The following is a 17,589-nucleotide window of genomic DNA, read 5'->3' as shown; positions in this document are numbered from 1 at the left end:
TTTGAAAGGACAGCTTAAAATAGCAAAATCATAATATCATAACTCACAAATTAGAACAGTCATAAGGAAATACCATAATCACAAGATTATCTTGAAGATTTAAGTGAGGTCAGAGACTTGACTCACCAGCTGTACTCTGACTTTTTTCTGAATTAAATGAGAGAACTGTGTATGGTAGCACAGAGGCAAATAAGCTCTGTAAATTAATCTGTAATTTTTATTGCATTCTTATTTTTTGTGTGTGGTACTTTTTAGCATTCCTGGTTTACGGTAATACTAGTCACTGTCTCTTACTATTAGTGCTATTGGGCATTTATTACAAGCCTGGTTGTTGTTGGTATATAACTTTACAGAATAGTGTGCCAGAGGGTAAGAGTTTCCATTCTCACTCAGCTGTAAAACACTTTTTGTTGCTTTTCTTTGCTCTTTTCATGTGTAGCTATTGATAAATCAAAGGAAAGGAAATCATTGCACCAAAAAATATATGAAGAGAGAAAGAGAGTTTCCTTATCTAACATCATTACTGTGCCATTGGCTGTGGCTTATCAGGTATATACTTAGCTAAGTAAAGCTAAACCTGATCATTATTTGAGCGAGAAATCAAGAGAGAAATGTTAATTGCTTCAGGAAGTAGCACAGATTTTTTGGTTGAAACTTTTGGCTTGCGCTTGTTCCATTACTACGGTTGAGTGTTAGAAGTTCATACTGGCACTGGAATTATTCAGATGAATTTTGAAATACAGATCCAGTAAAAAAAGATCAGAAGCAACACTATATACTTGTGTTAAGCATGGTAAAAATCTGCTGTTTGTTCCTGGCACTAAAAAATCCAGACATCTTTGCAAATGTGTTAAGTGCCTTTGTAGTCCAGTTGGCATCTCTTTCATCCAGAAAAGAAGTGTGACAGTCTAAAATGCAACAGAACACACCTACAGTTTGGCATTGATTTTTCTAAATCAAAGGTTGAAGCAGATATTTAATTTCCGTTGTTCATTCTTACTATATCTTTCACAAGAAATGTGAAAGGTCTTAAATTGACTGTGTTTTAAATGCTATCAATCATGAGAATTATAAGGTTTATAAACAGATTTGTACAAACCTTGGTACAATTTCTTAGTAACAGATGAAATCAACAGTTAATATGAGTCTCAGCTGAAGACTTTATATAGGTCTAGGTATTTCCTGGAATGCAAAGAAGTTCTCCCTCATTATATAAACAGCTAGCCACAGGAAAATGAAAACTTAGGCTTGTAAGTTACAAAAAATACTCTTTCATGTTAGGAATGGTGTCTTTAGTAAGCATCCTCATTTAACTTAATGACCTTAATATGAATGGTTGACTTTGAGTATCTGACAGTATTGGAAACAAAAGTGTTTTGCCTAATATTCAGCACACATGTTTCTAATGGAAGCACATATTCTTGTAGTGTCACTGCTCTGAAACTTTTGATCCATAAGACCAGGCTCTTCAGTTATTTCTACTCACCTGCTTATTTAAAGATGTATTTTACCCCACTCATAACTCAAATTGAAATCATGGCCTTCACTAAAAGGGGAAGAGAGCAGCACCACTTTTCCCTTTGGAAAGGAAAACTCTGAAGAGCAATCAGTAAGGATCTGTAAAGGAAAACTTTATACTCTGCTTCCCTGTGCTTTCTAACCAAACCAGTCCTTCCAGTTGGCAATAATTAAAGTCCTTGTGGACAGATGCAGGACAGAAAGAAAGAACTGAATGATCCACAGTGATCACACTTCTCTCTTCCCTGTTGTAGTGGATGTGCAGGCAGAGTCTGGTTCCTGTGGTGGGGCAGTACTTACCCACAACATAAACAGCCCTAAGCTAAGCATGGCACAGAGGTCTACCTCCTTGAGTTTTTCTTTAGTTAGGCAAGAGTAAGAATTTGGTCCTAGTTCAGAGGTCACCTAAGCCTTGGCACTTGAGAATTTTGCATGATCATTACCAAAATCACAATGCCACCCAAGCTCTCATCACTGTCAATGGTGGTAGAAAGTAGGTCAGCTTCTACATGCAATACATTGGATTGCAGGAACAGCGTTGAGCCCAGGCTGTGAGCCCTACCGTGTAGTCAGGATTGTGCAGTCCTTGTTCAGCATTACATTGGTCAAAGAGCTTTTGGACCAGAGCTGACTTGCACCCTAACAGCTGAGAGGCTGGGCAGAATTAACTAGTGTCCGTGGGCATTCCCTCCGTGTGGCACGCACTTCACTGGCACATATTTTAATTTGATCTTCAGCTTTTTTAGTATTTTATGAAGGCAATTATATGGTTTCAATGACTGAAGTTTCAAGAACAAACCAGAGATGCAATAAAGCAGTGAGATCTGGAAAGAGAAATAATACTGTACATCAAAAAAGAATTTGATACCATTTGTTTTATTACAACTGTACCATTGAAGGTATTCTGTGCTCTGTGCTGGGCAACCTTTTAAAAACAGTTGTCCAAACCCACAAATAAGATATAAGGTCAAATAACCCATAAATCTTGTTACTATATTTGTGTAACTTCCTCCCTTGATAACTACCCATCGCTGTTATGTTCAAAGTTCACGGACAAAGATCTTCATCCATGCAGAGGCTCCGTCAAGTGCAGCTCCTACGATAAGAAGCAACCATGCAGTCGCAGATGGCTTGCACATCAGCATGTCTCAGTAAACCCCTTGGTGCCCTCAGGGAAGCCTGAGGCTCACACTTCAGTTCCTGCGGTGCGATGGGTTGGGGTTTGTAGGCAGCAAGGGCCATGGGGTTCCGGATCAGGTTCTGTGTATTCTCAGCCCTTCGCGTGAAATCTGTGAGTGCTGCTCGGATTTAAAAACTCTCAGTGTGCAGGTGAATTATACTTCAGAACGTGCAGTGTCAAACACTTGAAGCTGGGAAGACTGACTTTATTTCCCCTTTTAGATCAGGCACTTAAATACTTTTTTTTTGGTGAAGGTTTGGCAGGTACAATGTATATAACGTAGGCCTCTGGTGAAATCAAAGTCAGCTGATCAAACTGCGTCTTTGAAAATGCAGTAAAGTAACTTTTTGGACGGGCAAGATTTTAAATTCGATTTAACATGTGTATAGCAAATTAAGTTAGAGAGCCCCAGGGCTAATCATTTGTTCATTTGTAAATATTTCATGTTTATGACAACATAAGGAACTGGCATTCAATCCTCTACCTACAGAGCTTTTCTGTCACAGCTGTGACTCTCTTAAACCGTAACCTCCGTCCTCTGGCAGAGCAGCAGAAGCTCAGCCAGGTAGCGTACTGGCTGCTGGCATGAGTGGGAAGAGTTGCTTTTGGCCTCCAAGCACCCTTTTTTTCTGTGTATGACGAAGACCATCTCCATCTTCAGAACAATTCCTGTGTTCCAGAAACCAGCTGTTTTCATCTGACTACTTTATTTGTGACTGTGACAGCATGGTAACAGTGATTGTTACAGTATTTTGTATGGAAAAGGTGAAGTAAAATTAGGAGATACTATGAAAGGGGAAAGCCTTGATTTTTGCATGTCAGCTAGGAAGTGAGGATGATGAAGGCAGTGTTACTTCAGTTTGGGAAGGAGGGGGGAGTGGAGTCAATCCATTTTCCTGGATTGACTACAAGTTCTCTCTGGCAGACTAATAACTTCTCTGACCTCAGGTTGTCTCTCTCCAATTTAGGCTTATTACAGATAACTATCAAGCCTTTTCTCCACATATGCGAATCCATAATTAACTCTGGTTGCAGCACAGACTGTTAGAGGACTTCTGCCTTATAGGCCCATCAAAGAATTTGAAATCCCTTAGAAGACATTGTCCATTTAGTCCTTAACTTCTTATCAGTGGCATTTCCTGTTAGCCTAAATACATCCTCCATTAAATCACATGCCTCAGCCTTGAGCCTGTTTTACTTAGGTAGTTTATTTCTACTGCTCAGTGAGCTTTCTTTCTCCCTCCTTTTTTTTCCATTCTTTTTAAACAAGGATTTTCATACCCAAGACAGCTTTCAAACATGCCAGACGTAAATCCTGGCAGCCGTGGGGTAATGCAGATCTGAGTAAAATTGCCTTGATTCCACAGAGAAGGGGTTGGAGGTATCCAAGATGTATCTGCCTTTTCCATCCTGTCCTTTGAGCTTACTACAAAAATACTTGACCACCAAAAAGAGTAGCGGGCAAAAAACGGTGTCCTAGGTGCAAAGGGCAGTAGGTCTGTGAAGTGCATGCTCCTGTGGAAATAAACTTTAAAGGAAACAGAAGGATGAGTGTAGTGACTACTTCTAGGCAGCCCCAGCAATCGTGACTCCCCAATTCTTGACTAGAAAGTAAATAATCTCTCCTCCCCCTTACACATGGTTAGTTTCTTGAAGGGCTGTTAGCAAGGTGACAGCATAATTCTTTAAACAGAAATTATTTTTTTGTTTTTCAAGATTTAGATTTCTGTTCATCTAATTATTGAAAACATCACTGGGAACTTGGAGTTCTCTTGCTTTTTCTGCTTGTGCTTTCCCACTTGATGCAGTTGTGCACTTGATGCAGTTGTGGCAATTCTGAATTGGATCAATATCATTAATACAGTTATTTTATGGGTAACAGATTCCAGTGTCTCAAATACAGGACTTTTACTCAATGGCAGGATCAGGCAGAAACAGGAGTTTTTAAATTGTAGGACTCAGCTGCCATCAGAGACTTAAGAAAAAAAATTAGGGGAAACTATGATTTCCCTATTTCTATGTGGGTTTTATGTTTGCTATTTTTTGAAAATTTGCTCTGTGTCCAAATGATTCAAATGAGACCTGGGAAATGTCCTGGCAGACCATGTGCTATGCATATATCTAGCTATATTTCCTATTTACATATAGCATCATTTGGTATTCAAAATATTTTGGGTGAAAGGTTATGCTTTCCTGCTTTCCTTAGGCTGCTGGAATATACATCACTCAACTCTAACGAGTGATGATAATATTTTATTAAAAATAGCATAGTTTTGAAAGTATATTTCTCTTAGTATGAGAAAAAAACACCAGCACTCCAAAAAGGTCTATTTAAAAAGGCACTGATAATTTTGTCTCAGAGGATGCTTGAGTTGTCTGTGGAAGTAGATAGACATCCCAACCATAGACCTCTACATGTAGTATTCTTTCTGGGATGTCTGTCCTCTCCCTGCTATGAGTACAGGAAGAATACTTGTATTTACAAGAATCCTCTTAACTGCCTACTCATGAAAGCAGAACACAGGGGTATGGATGACGTGATGTCTATTTTTCAGGTCTACAGTACCCGCTTTGACGTTGTCCTTTTAAATTTTTTTTTTTAAATCTTAACAGACAGAATTCAAATGAACCTTTTGTTAGGTTTTGTTAGGACAGGATTGTCCATCTGGCTCTTTCCATATGACCACTATTAAAACGCTGGGGTCAAGACACCCTGTTGTTCTTATCTTTCTTCTCTTGCGTTTGAGTGAATGATCTCTTTTATACCAAGATTGTTTGTGAAGGTCTGTAATTCTCAGGAGCCTTTTTCTTTACCCTGCTTTTCCTGAATCATGTTTTTGTTTTGTTTTTGTTTTTCCTGAATATGTTTTATCATCAAGAATAGATGCCATTCATATAACCATATCCTTCCATAAATTGAAAGGAAATTTCCAGCTATACAGAAGTTATTTACAACTTACTACATATCTATTCGAAAAGAACTTTTCTCATTTGATATTCTATTACAATTTTTATCATGGAACTGCGGCAAACTAGATTTCCCCGATGCTGGCCCACACCATTGGGAATATGGCTGACCTATAATAGCTTGGTCTGTGATCTGCTGTTGTCTACATATTTTTTCCCAGTAGACTTGCAATATAGTGATAATAATGAGATTTATTGCAATTAATGAAACATACCTCTGCAATTTATATCATTATAAAGGAATTATTTTTAATTTCAGATTAATTTCAGATTTCACATTTGGAATTTCTCTTACTGCTGTAATTGTCTTACTCATTCTTATTGTTACTCTTGGAATTTTCTTATTATTGTAAACTTTTCAGGTTATAAATCAAAAATTAGAAGCTCTTTGCTTTTTTGATTGTCGAATATATTATCTGAGCTATTTAAAGTTTCCCACAGTCATTCATTTTCTTCAGTGACTTTCTTTGCATCTTGTGCACACACACAGTCCCTCATTTGGGCCTTGAAATATTAAATTATATAGGGATAGGAGGAAGAAATGGAATTTTTTTCTGGATTTCAGTTTAAGGCAGCTGGCAGGTCTGCCTCTTCTCCTCTTAAAATGTAATATTTACTGTCCTAGCATTTCATCCTCCAGGGATGTTTTTATTTAGGGGAGAACCTAATATTACCCTCAGTGAGGACACATAAAGCCAGAGCAATTTATTATGCTAACTGTTTTTCTTACTGAATTTCAAACTGCAACATTGTTGGCTTTTTTCACTGGGGAGAGGGAATGCTACAGATTTTGTTACAGGTTTTTGTTTGATTTTTGCCCCTTAGGAAAATTCTAGGCTGAAACAAGCATTGCTTTCATATAGCATGCCTAATAGGTGTTGCTTAAAAAAATCCTCTTATGTCAGTGTGTCTAAGATGAATTGGTAAATTTTCATAAGAACCGCCATTACCACAATATGTTTCCTATTTGACTAATGTAGTATGTGTAGATGGACAACTCAACACTTAAAGGAGGCAGACTCTTTAATGTTGAAAGCATTACCATTCACAGTTTGGAAAAAAACAGAGTAAGCCTAACTTTTTGCAAGCTTTGGCTTTCAAAACCAAACATACACTCTTCATAAACACTCTATTTGCACTGCAGGGTGGCTGAGACAGCAATAGTCGCAGGGATCAGAGCCACATGCAGCTCACGCTAGTGGCACGCAATTTATGCAGTCTGCTCTGCTGGCTCATTTCGCTTTCTTTATCTCACATCTTTATTCTGCCTACAAAGATGTACAGTAGGTGGAATCTGTCAGGCATGAAGCCAGCAGGCAATGTGAAAGTGGAGACTGCTGGCGTCAGATTGATTAAGCCTGTGCACGTGTCTGTAGAAAGGAGACATCAGGTTTAATCACTCTGCCCGAATTTCTTTCTGTTCCTTTCTCTTGTAGATAAATGTCTTGTGAAATGTCTTATGCAGATCACAGTGGGAGCACTCCACTAAGGCAGAGAAGTAATCAAGGATAAAAACTTACTATCTTTCCCTATTGTTTTGTTACCAACAGAGGTGTATGAAGCGTGTATATATATTAAAATAAGAATTTCTACCACATTTGCTGAACTTTTCCTTATACAGCATTTATAAGGAATAATGTTACATACGCACTTACGAACTATTCAATAGCAAAATTTTGGAAACATCAGTCTCAGCATTTCTCAATTTATAACTTTGATCTTTGTTTTGTTTACTGGAGAGTATAAAGCGGGAAAGTATTTTGGTTATAAGCTCTTCTGAGAGCAACTGGATCCTTTTTTTAAATACATGTATATTTATTTTTATTGATTTGCAAATGCAGAGTGATTCCCAAGTCTGCAAAGCCTTTTGGTTGCAGTAGAAAGCACAGTGTATATTCATTGTGCAAACTGACAAGGAACTGCCAGATACTGAATTTGCTACACATTTTATTGTTTAAAATATTTGGCCATCTTGTTTGACTAGAAATGTGAGAGGGAAAGAAGGTGAAGGAAAGAAAAAGCCTGAAAGAAGAAAAGGAACGTAAATTAAAAAGTGAAGGAAAAATTCACAGTTGATCTGTGATTGAAACCATTATCTTTAATGTCTTTCAGAGTTGTCCTCAGTAGTTAGAGCAATATATGCTTATATAAAGTATTTTTTTGTAAGTGCTGGCCTATGAATTGTTTCCTTCCCATGTAGTAAAAATAACATATAAACACAGAAGTTGTTCATTTTTTCTAATCTATAAGTTGAACAGGTCTCAGAATCCCCTACATTTGTTATTTGAAGTAAGGGAATGAAATATCTTAACCAAACCAAAGCTCTAAATTGGACCTTTCAGCCCTATGCTTTCTCTAAGGTACTTTTTACTGTATTCAGGCATACAGTATGTACTGTCTTCCATGTGTCTCCAAGGCTCTGTCTCTATGTCTTCTGAGCTTGTGCATTGCCTCTTTTTTGTTTCTAAAGTCCTGAGCCAAAGTTCTTTGGAGACTTAAAAGAATATATAACTATTCCCAAATAGTTATACTATAGTATGTTTGGGTCTTTTTTAAGTAGGGGTTGCCACAAGTTAAAGGAGACCAGAGACAAAATACAGGCTTTGGCTACAGCAGTAATAATGGAGTGTTTTACCCAAAGAGGAAGTGTGGGATAAGAACTGAAACAGACAGGCATGCAGGATTTTAATTTTAACTTGCAGATCCTATTAAGTCACAACTATTTGGCTGAATGCCAAAGGTTGCAAATTAAAAGGATTGAACTGAACTGAAACTCCTTTGATAACATCTAGGTTTAACTATTGCAACTCTTGTTTACTGGTCTTCTAGAAGACAGTATAGGTAAATTTGATTTACTCAAAACTCTGCTGTTGACTCACAAAGTAGAATGTTTGCCCAAGAGATGAAAACAAAGCACTGAGCACTTGTGGTTCTTAAACTTCCCGTGATGTATTTGCAGAAGATGAAGGTGTTAATCCTGGTGGCCTGGCCAAATTGCTGCTTGAATGATTGCATTGTAGATTTTCCTTCACCTCTGGTGCAATTACATTTGACTCTGAAATTCATTCCTAGCCTTAATAATTGGGTAATGTTTCTGAGTTTTGTAAAATACTTCATTGCTTTGCTCATCATTCTCCATGTATTCAAGATACTCAGATACTCCAGTTTGGACCTGTAGATGGGACATAGCAGCTGTTCTTCCATACTTCCCTATACCAGTGAAGCTAAAGGGAGACTCTTTCACTGGGGCTTACCTTCCATTCTTTGAGCTGATCTTCATGTGCAAGGTCTAAGTCACTTGTATATCCTGGAGCTGCAAACATCAGAAACTGTATTTCAGTTATGTGTAGACAAACTCTCCAGTCACAGAGAATCTCTCCTGTGCCCAGGTAGTTCCCCACTGCGTGGGACTTGATGCTGAAAATGTATTTTCCTCTTTCGTAGGTTGGGAACTTACAGTCAGACTTAGCTAGGCAAATCACTGTCCTTTGCTTAAAATGTAGTCATTGAACTTGATTACATTTTTTCAACTCTGTGTCCAAGAATCTGTCATAGCAGTGGGTTACATCAGCACATAACTGGAAGAACAGAGAACAAATAGTTTTGCCCATATGAAAGGAGCAGTAGTATTTTATTTTATTCATCAGAACAAACATCTTTGGCAACTAGATGTGGCTCCTTGTTACTACAGGTACAACGTCAGATACTTTAAATTATTTGTGAAAGTAACTTTTTTCCTCCTCTGCCTGTATCTATGCCTGAAAAATGTACCTTTGTGAAATGTGTTTCCATACATTAGCAAATACCATATTTTGGACAAACATAAAACTACTAAATGCTGTAATGATTGCTGCTTACTGTAAAACTTTTCCTCTCCCTTTTTTTGGAAAGTGCCCATTTCCACTTACATTTTATTTGATTGACTTCTTTGACCTGCACTGTCTACATTTGACATCTTACTATGCTGGAATTTAAATAACCTGTGCTGTCCTATGAAATTAAATCAAGACTTGCATTGGCAGGCACTCTTATTGAAGTAAATCTTTTCCCTGATTGTCTTCCATTGCTTTGCTACATGGCCTAGAAGACAGCCTGAAATAATGAGAGCTAATCATCAGTTGCAGGAGGAATCTGCCCAATTGTTTATTCTCCCTTGGGCTAATTAAGCTCTGATTTTAAAGCAAGACATTACTCCATTTCAGCTTGGCATTTACAAGCTTCCATTTATTTTGAGGTATGATGCAATAGAAGATGCTATAGGTTAAGCATGACTGTTTTCATTAAGTAAAACAATCTTTTTTTTTCCCCCTTTTTTTTTAGTGCTGACCTACTGGAATGCATTTTTTGCATTTTTCTTTTTTTTTTTTACACTTTAATGTTTTAACTACAAAGTGTAAGACTTGATTAAGCAAGACACCACACAGTTTTTGATGAAGAGTTGGGCTACTCTAGTTAATGAAGGTAGTTTACAGATATATCTGAAGGTTTTAATAGCAGCAGCCAAATGACCATCTGCCATAGTAATATTTTCAGATTGGAACAATTAGTAAGAGAACTGTATCATTGAAAGCAACTGAAAACTATTTACATTACAATGTTAAGCACTTTGGGAATTATACACATGTGTCTACAGTTACTCAGGGATATGTAGAGAGTATTTTTTTTCTCTGTTTAATTGTTAGAACCATTTACACTCCATGCCAGCTATTTTTAGTTTGTCTGCTAGGCATAGTCCAAGGAGAGGAAGTTTTGATATGTCACCACTGCTTTCTTGCAGATAGCCTTTTGGGAAGCAGGTAATTATTAATTGCAAGTGCATAATCAAAAATTAAATAAAGCATCATAATTCTGGTGAAGACAGCAATGTATTCTAGTAATTTCTGCTATCTTCTTTTTTCGTTCAGAGAATATGAATTAGGATTCAAAGCAAAGATTTGTTCAATGTAAAAACTGTGCTTTCATAAAAATCAAGTGGAGTTTTCATTTCAAAGTTCATCACAAAGATGGTCCCAGTTCAGCTGGATGCAGGGAAATGGTTAGAAGAGGATCAATGGCAACTCAGAAAGTCATCACTGACTCAGTGGCCTCAAAAAGTAAGCTTAAATTAGAAATTTGAAAGAATTAGGGAAAAATGCCTTTTATAAAGGAACTTAGTAAGATTTTTCATGACAGTTCAGGTTTTTGAGAGGCAGGAAGACTGAATTATTTACTGTATTATTGTGTCATTGTTTTCTACATTTGTGCATGTTCCTTTATTGAAAAGTTACTCCTCCTTTGCTTTGATTCGAATGGTTGGTAAATGTCAAGTGGCAACAGACTCCACAGAGGCCATAGAATGGAATCATAGAATTATAGAATCACAGAATGGTTTGGCTTGGAAGAGACCTTAAAGATCATCTAGTCCAACCTCCCTGCCATGGGCATGGATACCTTCCACTACATCGGGTTGCTCCAAGCCTCACCTAATCTGGACTTGAACACTTGCAGGGAGGGGCCATCCACAACTTCTCTGGGCAACCTCTTCCAGTATCTCACCACCCTCACAGTAACGAATGTCTTCCTAACATCTAACCTAAATCTACCTGCTTTCTGTTTAAAACCATTACCCCTTGTCCTATCACTGCAGTCCCTGATAAAGAGTCCCTCCTCATCTTTCCTGTAGGCCCCCTGTAAGTACTGGAAGGCCACTATAAGGTCTCCCCGGAGCTTTCTCTTCTGTAGGCTAAACAACCCCAACTCTCTCAGCCTGTCCTCATAGAAGAGGTGCTCCAGCACCCCGATCATCTTCATGGCTCTCCTCTGGACCTGCTCCATGTTTTTTTTATGTTGGGGGCCCCAGAGGGGCCATGCATTACTTATACAAGGTAACATAATATTAAGACGACTAGGTCCTGGATGCACAGGCTTTGGAGAGAAGAGCAGTGTTGCGGAAACTGGGAGTTGAATGAGGTGGAATGCTTTCTTTTGGTCCCGCAGAGCCCATTCCGTAGGGTACTGGATGAAACAACCTGCTTCAGATGCTCCTGTTGGATAGCTTCTGAATGGAGTCCTTGACTTTTTAGGGTACCTAAAAATTCCATGATGCTCCAGATGGAAATGTCAAATTCAGGTGTCTTATCAGACTCCTATTTAAGTAGTTACCTCTGATCTGCACTTCATTCAGGTATCACAAAATTGTTGTAGCTGGAGAAACCTCGGAAGATAATCTAGTCCAACCCCCACTCAAAGCAGAGTCAGCTAGGGAGGCTGGTCAGGGCCTTCTCCAGCTGGGTTGTGAATATCACCAAGGATGGAGGCTCCACCACCTCTCCAGAAAACCTGTGCCAGTATTCAACCAGCCTCACAGTAAAAAAAGCTTTTTCTTGTGTTGAAAAGGACTGTCCTGTATTTCAGTTTATGCCCATTGCCTCTCATCACTTCACCAGAAACCACTGGGAAGGTTATGGTTTCATTTTCTTTATACTATCCCATCAGGTATGTATACACATTGATAAGATCTTCCTGAGCCTTTCCTTCTCAAGTCAAGTTCCTCTTCAAATTTTCCCATGTTCTTCTACCAGTGTTGCAATGCAGTTACAGTGTGGGCATTTTAGTACAAAATGTGTGTTCTGTACCAGGTTTTCACTGCCCAGGGTGTTCTAAAACCATCCCAAATTAAAATGTAGAGTATGGTTATCCTCTAGATACTGCTGGATTAACTTCATCAGTACTTCCAAAATGTCTGTTAGACATGCATCTACCAGACACTGTACTGAAACTCGTCTGTTCTTGCTGGCCTTTGATGAATTAATTCTGGCCATCTGCAGATAAATATGATTATTGTTAGCTAGAATTAGAATTGAAAGCTGTGTACTTTTTAAAGGAAAATGAATTATATGGTTTTATTTTGTCAGATTAGAATAGAACTGTAAGATATTGGCCACAATGTAGAGTCAAGAATCAGTATATTGAATCCAATATGAAGTGCAGTAACTTTACTTGCAGTTTTTACATATGCGTGAACAGGGCTAATGTAATCACCGTAAGCTGTATAACACCTTATAGTTAATGGGACTGGTAGCACCCAGGCCAGGCTGGGTTATGTTGGTGGAGGTGCTCTCTGCTCACCCCAGTCCACCCTGCAGTAACCCCAAGCTTGTTTTCACCCATACAAGCTTACCTTCTGTGCTCTATGAACTTTAATGTAAAGTTCTCACTGTGGTTAATAAACACACACACTCCCCTTTAGCAATAGCCAGACCATAGGTAATATAAATCACTGGGAACATGAGAACTGACTGAAATTCCACAACTAACGAGATGATGTGGGAAGCTGAAATGCAAATTACTTGTTTGCTTTATTCCTTGTATTGCCATAACACTCTGGCATTATTCTGGCAATTCCTCAGTGCTGGTCACTTAGGGTAGCCAAGCTCTAAGTGTCACAGTCAGATGGCCCTATCTGCCATCTTTGCAGAGGGAGTGCCTGTCGCATGGAATATCTCCAAAATTAAATACAAGTTATATGGAAGGTAAATAATCTGATCTTTCTGAAGGAGGATAGTAGATACATTGCATTACCACATTCCTTTATGTTTTTAAGTTGCCCTTGGATTGTTCTCTAGCACATAAGCATCTGAAAGAAAGAGAAACTCATCAGTTTAAAATTGAGGTATCAATACTGGAGTGGTTGGTTAGGGGGCCTGCTAGAAACTCAAATACAAAGAAATAGGAAGGATGCAAAATAAGAACATAAAATCATAAGCAGCATTGAACAAGCCAGTATTTCTAGAAACTTTGCATTACAGCAAGCGAACTACACTTAAACACTGTATCACAAACTCAAACTGAGAGAGGATATTTGGACGTTGTAGTGTGGTAAGAAGAGAGCATGCACTTGCTAACAGGAACCCTGACTCAGAAATTTCTGGGGTTCCTAGGCCAGCCAAGTGCTCATTTTCTAGAAGAGGAATTTTCATTTTGGGATCTGTAGTGCTTCAGCCCCCAGCGTGAGCAAGATGTACTTTTTATTTGTCTCGCTTCTGAAAATGTTTTTCCCTCTGTCCAGGTTCAAACGTAGAAGGCTGCCACTGAAGCTGTAATTCAGAGAGGCACAATTAGAATATAGTGGTGGCATTTCTGAGATTAAAACAAGACAAAAAGGGATTGGCTGGCCAGTGGTAGTGGGTTATTATATTTTCATTGATAATGTCCTGGTCTAAGTCTATGTCAGGTACCAATTTACAACACGCCTACAGTTTACTTGAACAAACTATTACGATTCCACTCCCAGCCTTCGTTTCTGGATCTTATTCTCAGGGCCGGGCTACTGTGATAGTCAGCTTTGGGGGCACTCTCAAGGGGAGATCAAGGACCAAAGTCAACCATATGGAGGCAAAATTATCCTATCACCACCTGCCTTAGGTGTGGTTCCTTCCTGTCTGAGCAGAGATTTTATGGCGTGAACTCCAATCTCCAAAGTTATGAACACAGCACATTTTAGCAACAGGAAATCCCCGCTCTTGATGACACATGCAGTTTTATCCATGTCTGTGTCACCATACGTTCCTGAATCTTCTGCATGTCTTCCCTTAGGATCATGCAGAGTGGGTAGTGATGGCATTTCCTAAGGCATTTGATGGCACTGAAGCTTGTGAAATCCATGCCCGTCAGCCATGGATTTAGTTAGCGCAGAGGTAGAATGTTGTTTTTTATCGTTATGCCATGTTCAAGACTTGAAGCAATTGCTTTAAGTTTTATCACGCTCATTAGGAGGCCCTGTGTTTCAAAGATGTTATCAGGTTGTATGACATCTGTAATTACTCCGTAATATCAGCCTCTGCAGCCCTGCTAAAGTATTTTGATTTTTTCTTCCTCCCTCGCTCAGTCAGCTTCCTGGCTGTGCCACACTGCGTCACAAACAGCCTGTTGTTATAAACACCGCAGAAACAGCGCTGCACACAGACAGCCTATTGACAACTGAGAGGCGACCCAGAAGATAATTACTAACATTGCTTGGGGAAAAAAAACCAGCATAGCCAGACAAGGAAGGATATGTTTTTATGAAAGCAGACAGCCTTAATTCCAAAATTAATTGTGTCTCCAGCCACTGATAATTAAAAGGGGGAGGGAGGGCTGAAACAGTACATTTCCCTTTGTTCTGTAATTTACCTTATCAGAAAAATGTGCTCGCATGTAACAAGACAGGTTTGGAGGATGGATCATCTGGCTTTGTTTTGGAGATGTAAGTAACAGTGAAGGAATGGTTTAGAACCAAGTGACTGCAAGGAGACTGGTATCTGCCAAGCTTTAAATGGCGCTAGGTGACAAAGAAGGATCTTCCTGCATTCATTCCGAGTAACATTAAATGTGGTCATATCTCCAGAATAGCACAGCTAAGTGCACGAAACCAGCTCCCTGCTGCATCAGCAGGCAGGGCAAACCGTAACTTGTTAAGTCTGTCAGCACCTAACCTCCAGGCTGTGAAACAGATTACGAAGACAAAGAGACCGTGCTATTTAAAGTGCGAAGCAGCCTGCCAAAAGGTTTCTAGTTTTGTTGAACCAAGTCAAAAGAAGGTGGTACTGGGGTGTAGAGCTGATAGCCCGAGGGTACGTGGTTTTGAGTTTGCTCTTTGGCACACTGGGAAAATAACAGCCTTTAGGATAAGGAACAAAGCCAGAAAGATTCTGTAGTCAGTTTTGGAGAGCAGAATTATACACCCACTATATCCCTTGCTTCACTGCTGTGCCCATCCTTGTCCCAAAAGGGGACTGGAAGATGCTGCTGTGGAACAACACTTAGTGCTATGTGGGGAGTTTGTGAGACTCCTGCCAGTTTCTAAAGTAATACCCCCAAAGAGCTCTTGCTATCAGTTCAGAGGTCCAGCACGAGTTCCTGCTGCATTTTGAACCATGCACACACATAAAGTAGAGCTGGCAAAAGATTCCATCTACACATGTATAATTGCTTTATTTAAAAACGAAAATAATTACAAAAAACCCACCCTCAAACTTTTTGCTACATTTAAAATAGTTGTTCACTACTACTGTGTGTATGGACAGCAATAAAAGAATGCAACATGCTAACTGTCATTTCTGATAAATGTAGCTCTAAAAATTATTATTGGACAGTTAGCTGAGAAAAAGGGTCTAGAATTGTTGGGGAGAAAAAAAAAGAAAAAAAAAAAAAAAACAACCCAGCCTATCATTCCACATCTTTCTATTCCTGATAGCTGTTTCCTCAGCTGGACTCTCCTGTAATTGCAAAATACAAAATTCAGTTTTCCATTCTGTACAGGTTCTTATATCACATTCCCTGCCAGACCTGCACTATGCGATGTGACTAACTTCTGTCACATGTTGTTTGTTAGCTTGGCACATTAAGCCCTGGCAATATTCATGTCCATAGCTCTATAAATTGAATTTAGTACAATAACACTAGTGCTTAAAGTCTGAAATGAAAAGCAGCCCATATCAGGAACGTGTATTCAGTGCAGTAACACACATGTAAAAATAATCTGGAGGGGTGGAGGGGCAGCTCTCGGAACAGTCACTGAGAAGTTTCATATGAATTCATTCTCTCGCTCTCATGACTATTTAGTTTGATACCATGAAACTGGAGGAAACAATGGTCCCAATTCATACAGTCAAGTGGTTTAACTTGGCTGATACAGTAATTTAGTATAAACAATCCTCATGTAGATTTAGAGATGTGTATGTTCATAGATGTGTAAGGGAATTACCACTTCAACAATACAAGGAACTTTTACAGTGGTACAGTTATGGCTTATGTGAAGGCTTATATGCATATAATATTTCAGTAAAAATATTAGATCCTTAGCCAGATTAGTTACATTGTGAAAAGTAGTAAGAATTAATCTCTCTTGATATTTATCCCCAACAGAAATAAACATCCAAATCACACAAGTGTTTTTCGCATTTTGGAAAAAAACAATACAATCAGAGTTAGGAATAAATCAGAAGCAATAAAAGGAAAGTGGTATTTTATAACTATACCCTTTTTATTTCCTGGTTCTAATGTCTTTATTTTGGTATGAACTTCTAAATTGAATTATTTTAAACAGTTGCTTACATCTGCCATAATGCAATAGTACAGTGTTTTTCCTCAAAGTAGTACTTGAAATTGAACTGCCTCCATTCCACAAAAAAACTCACCATAAAGTTTCAGTGATTTTTAAACATGAAAAAGAGAAAGCAGTAACAGTGATTACAGCATTTGAATCACGTATGTTGATTATTTCCTTGGAAGGAGTGCAATCCTTATGATGCACGAATGCTATCCTTGGCAAAGCCAAAAAACTTGTCTCAGATCACAAAATATGCTTTTCTGTTGTTGCAAGTAATGTTGTCATGCAATCCAGTTTGTAGTGTTACTTCTGTAAACTCAGTGAAGTAGGAACTGTGCGTTTCTCAGCATGCCTGCCGTTCTCTCTTTTCTAGAGGCTGTTATATACAGTCATATGAAAACTGCAACAGTTTTCTTCAAATCTTTTTCTTTAAATGCTAGATGACAGAAATGTCTCTTGGTGGGCTAATAAGCAATTGTGATTCCTGAGGGGGAAGAAGGTCAAAGCATTACATTTTACTAAAGGGATAAGAATTTGTTGCATTTGGGAAGGTCAGTCCAGTATTCAATGTCATTAAGGCAGAAACACAGTGTACTTAATTCAAACAGGGAATCAGATTTCCTCCTGGGTGGACTCATCTACATCCAGTGGCGCAGTGAAAAGGACTAACATTTTTAAAAATAACTAATGATGTTGGGTACCTAAGCTGACATCTTAAAGAAACTTGATGTCTGGAAGCTGTGGGTCATCTGTCATTAGGAAAAAATACCCTACTTCAGGTTTCCAAGGGATGGAAAGAACAAACATGTGTCATGGGGGTTTCGGAGAAGTGCTGTTTCAGCTGTGCATAGGTACT

General features: G+C 38.7%; 1 protein-coding gene across 1 annotated transcript in view; it reads left to right on the top strand.

Annotated features, from left to right (window-relative positions):
- Positions 1-17,589, top strand: part of LOC309412102 (potassium voltage-gated channel subfamily KQT member 1-like) — a gene marked incomplete at both ends in the record, with an annotated part of 522,805 nt that overhangs the window by 230,901 nt on the left and 274,315 nt on the right.

The sequence above is a fragment of the Phaethon aethereus genome (genome assembly GCF_964289735.1).
Source record: "Phaethon aethereus genome assembly, chromosome: 1".
Lineage (NCBI taxonomy): Eukaryota > Metazoa > Chordata > Aves > Phaethontiformes > Phaethontidae > Phaethon > Phaethon aethereus.
This window is presented reverse-complemented; position numbering and strand designations above follow the sequence as displayed.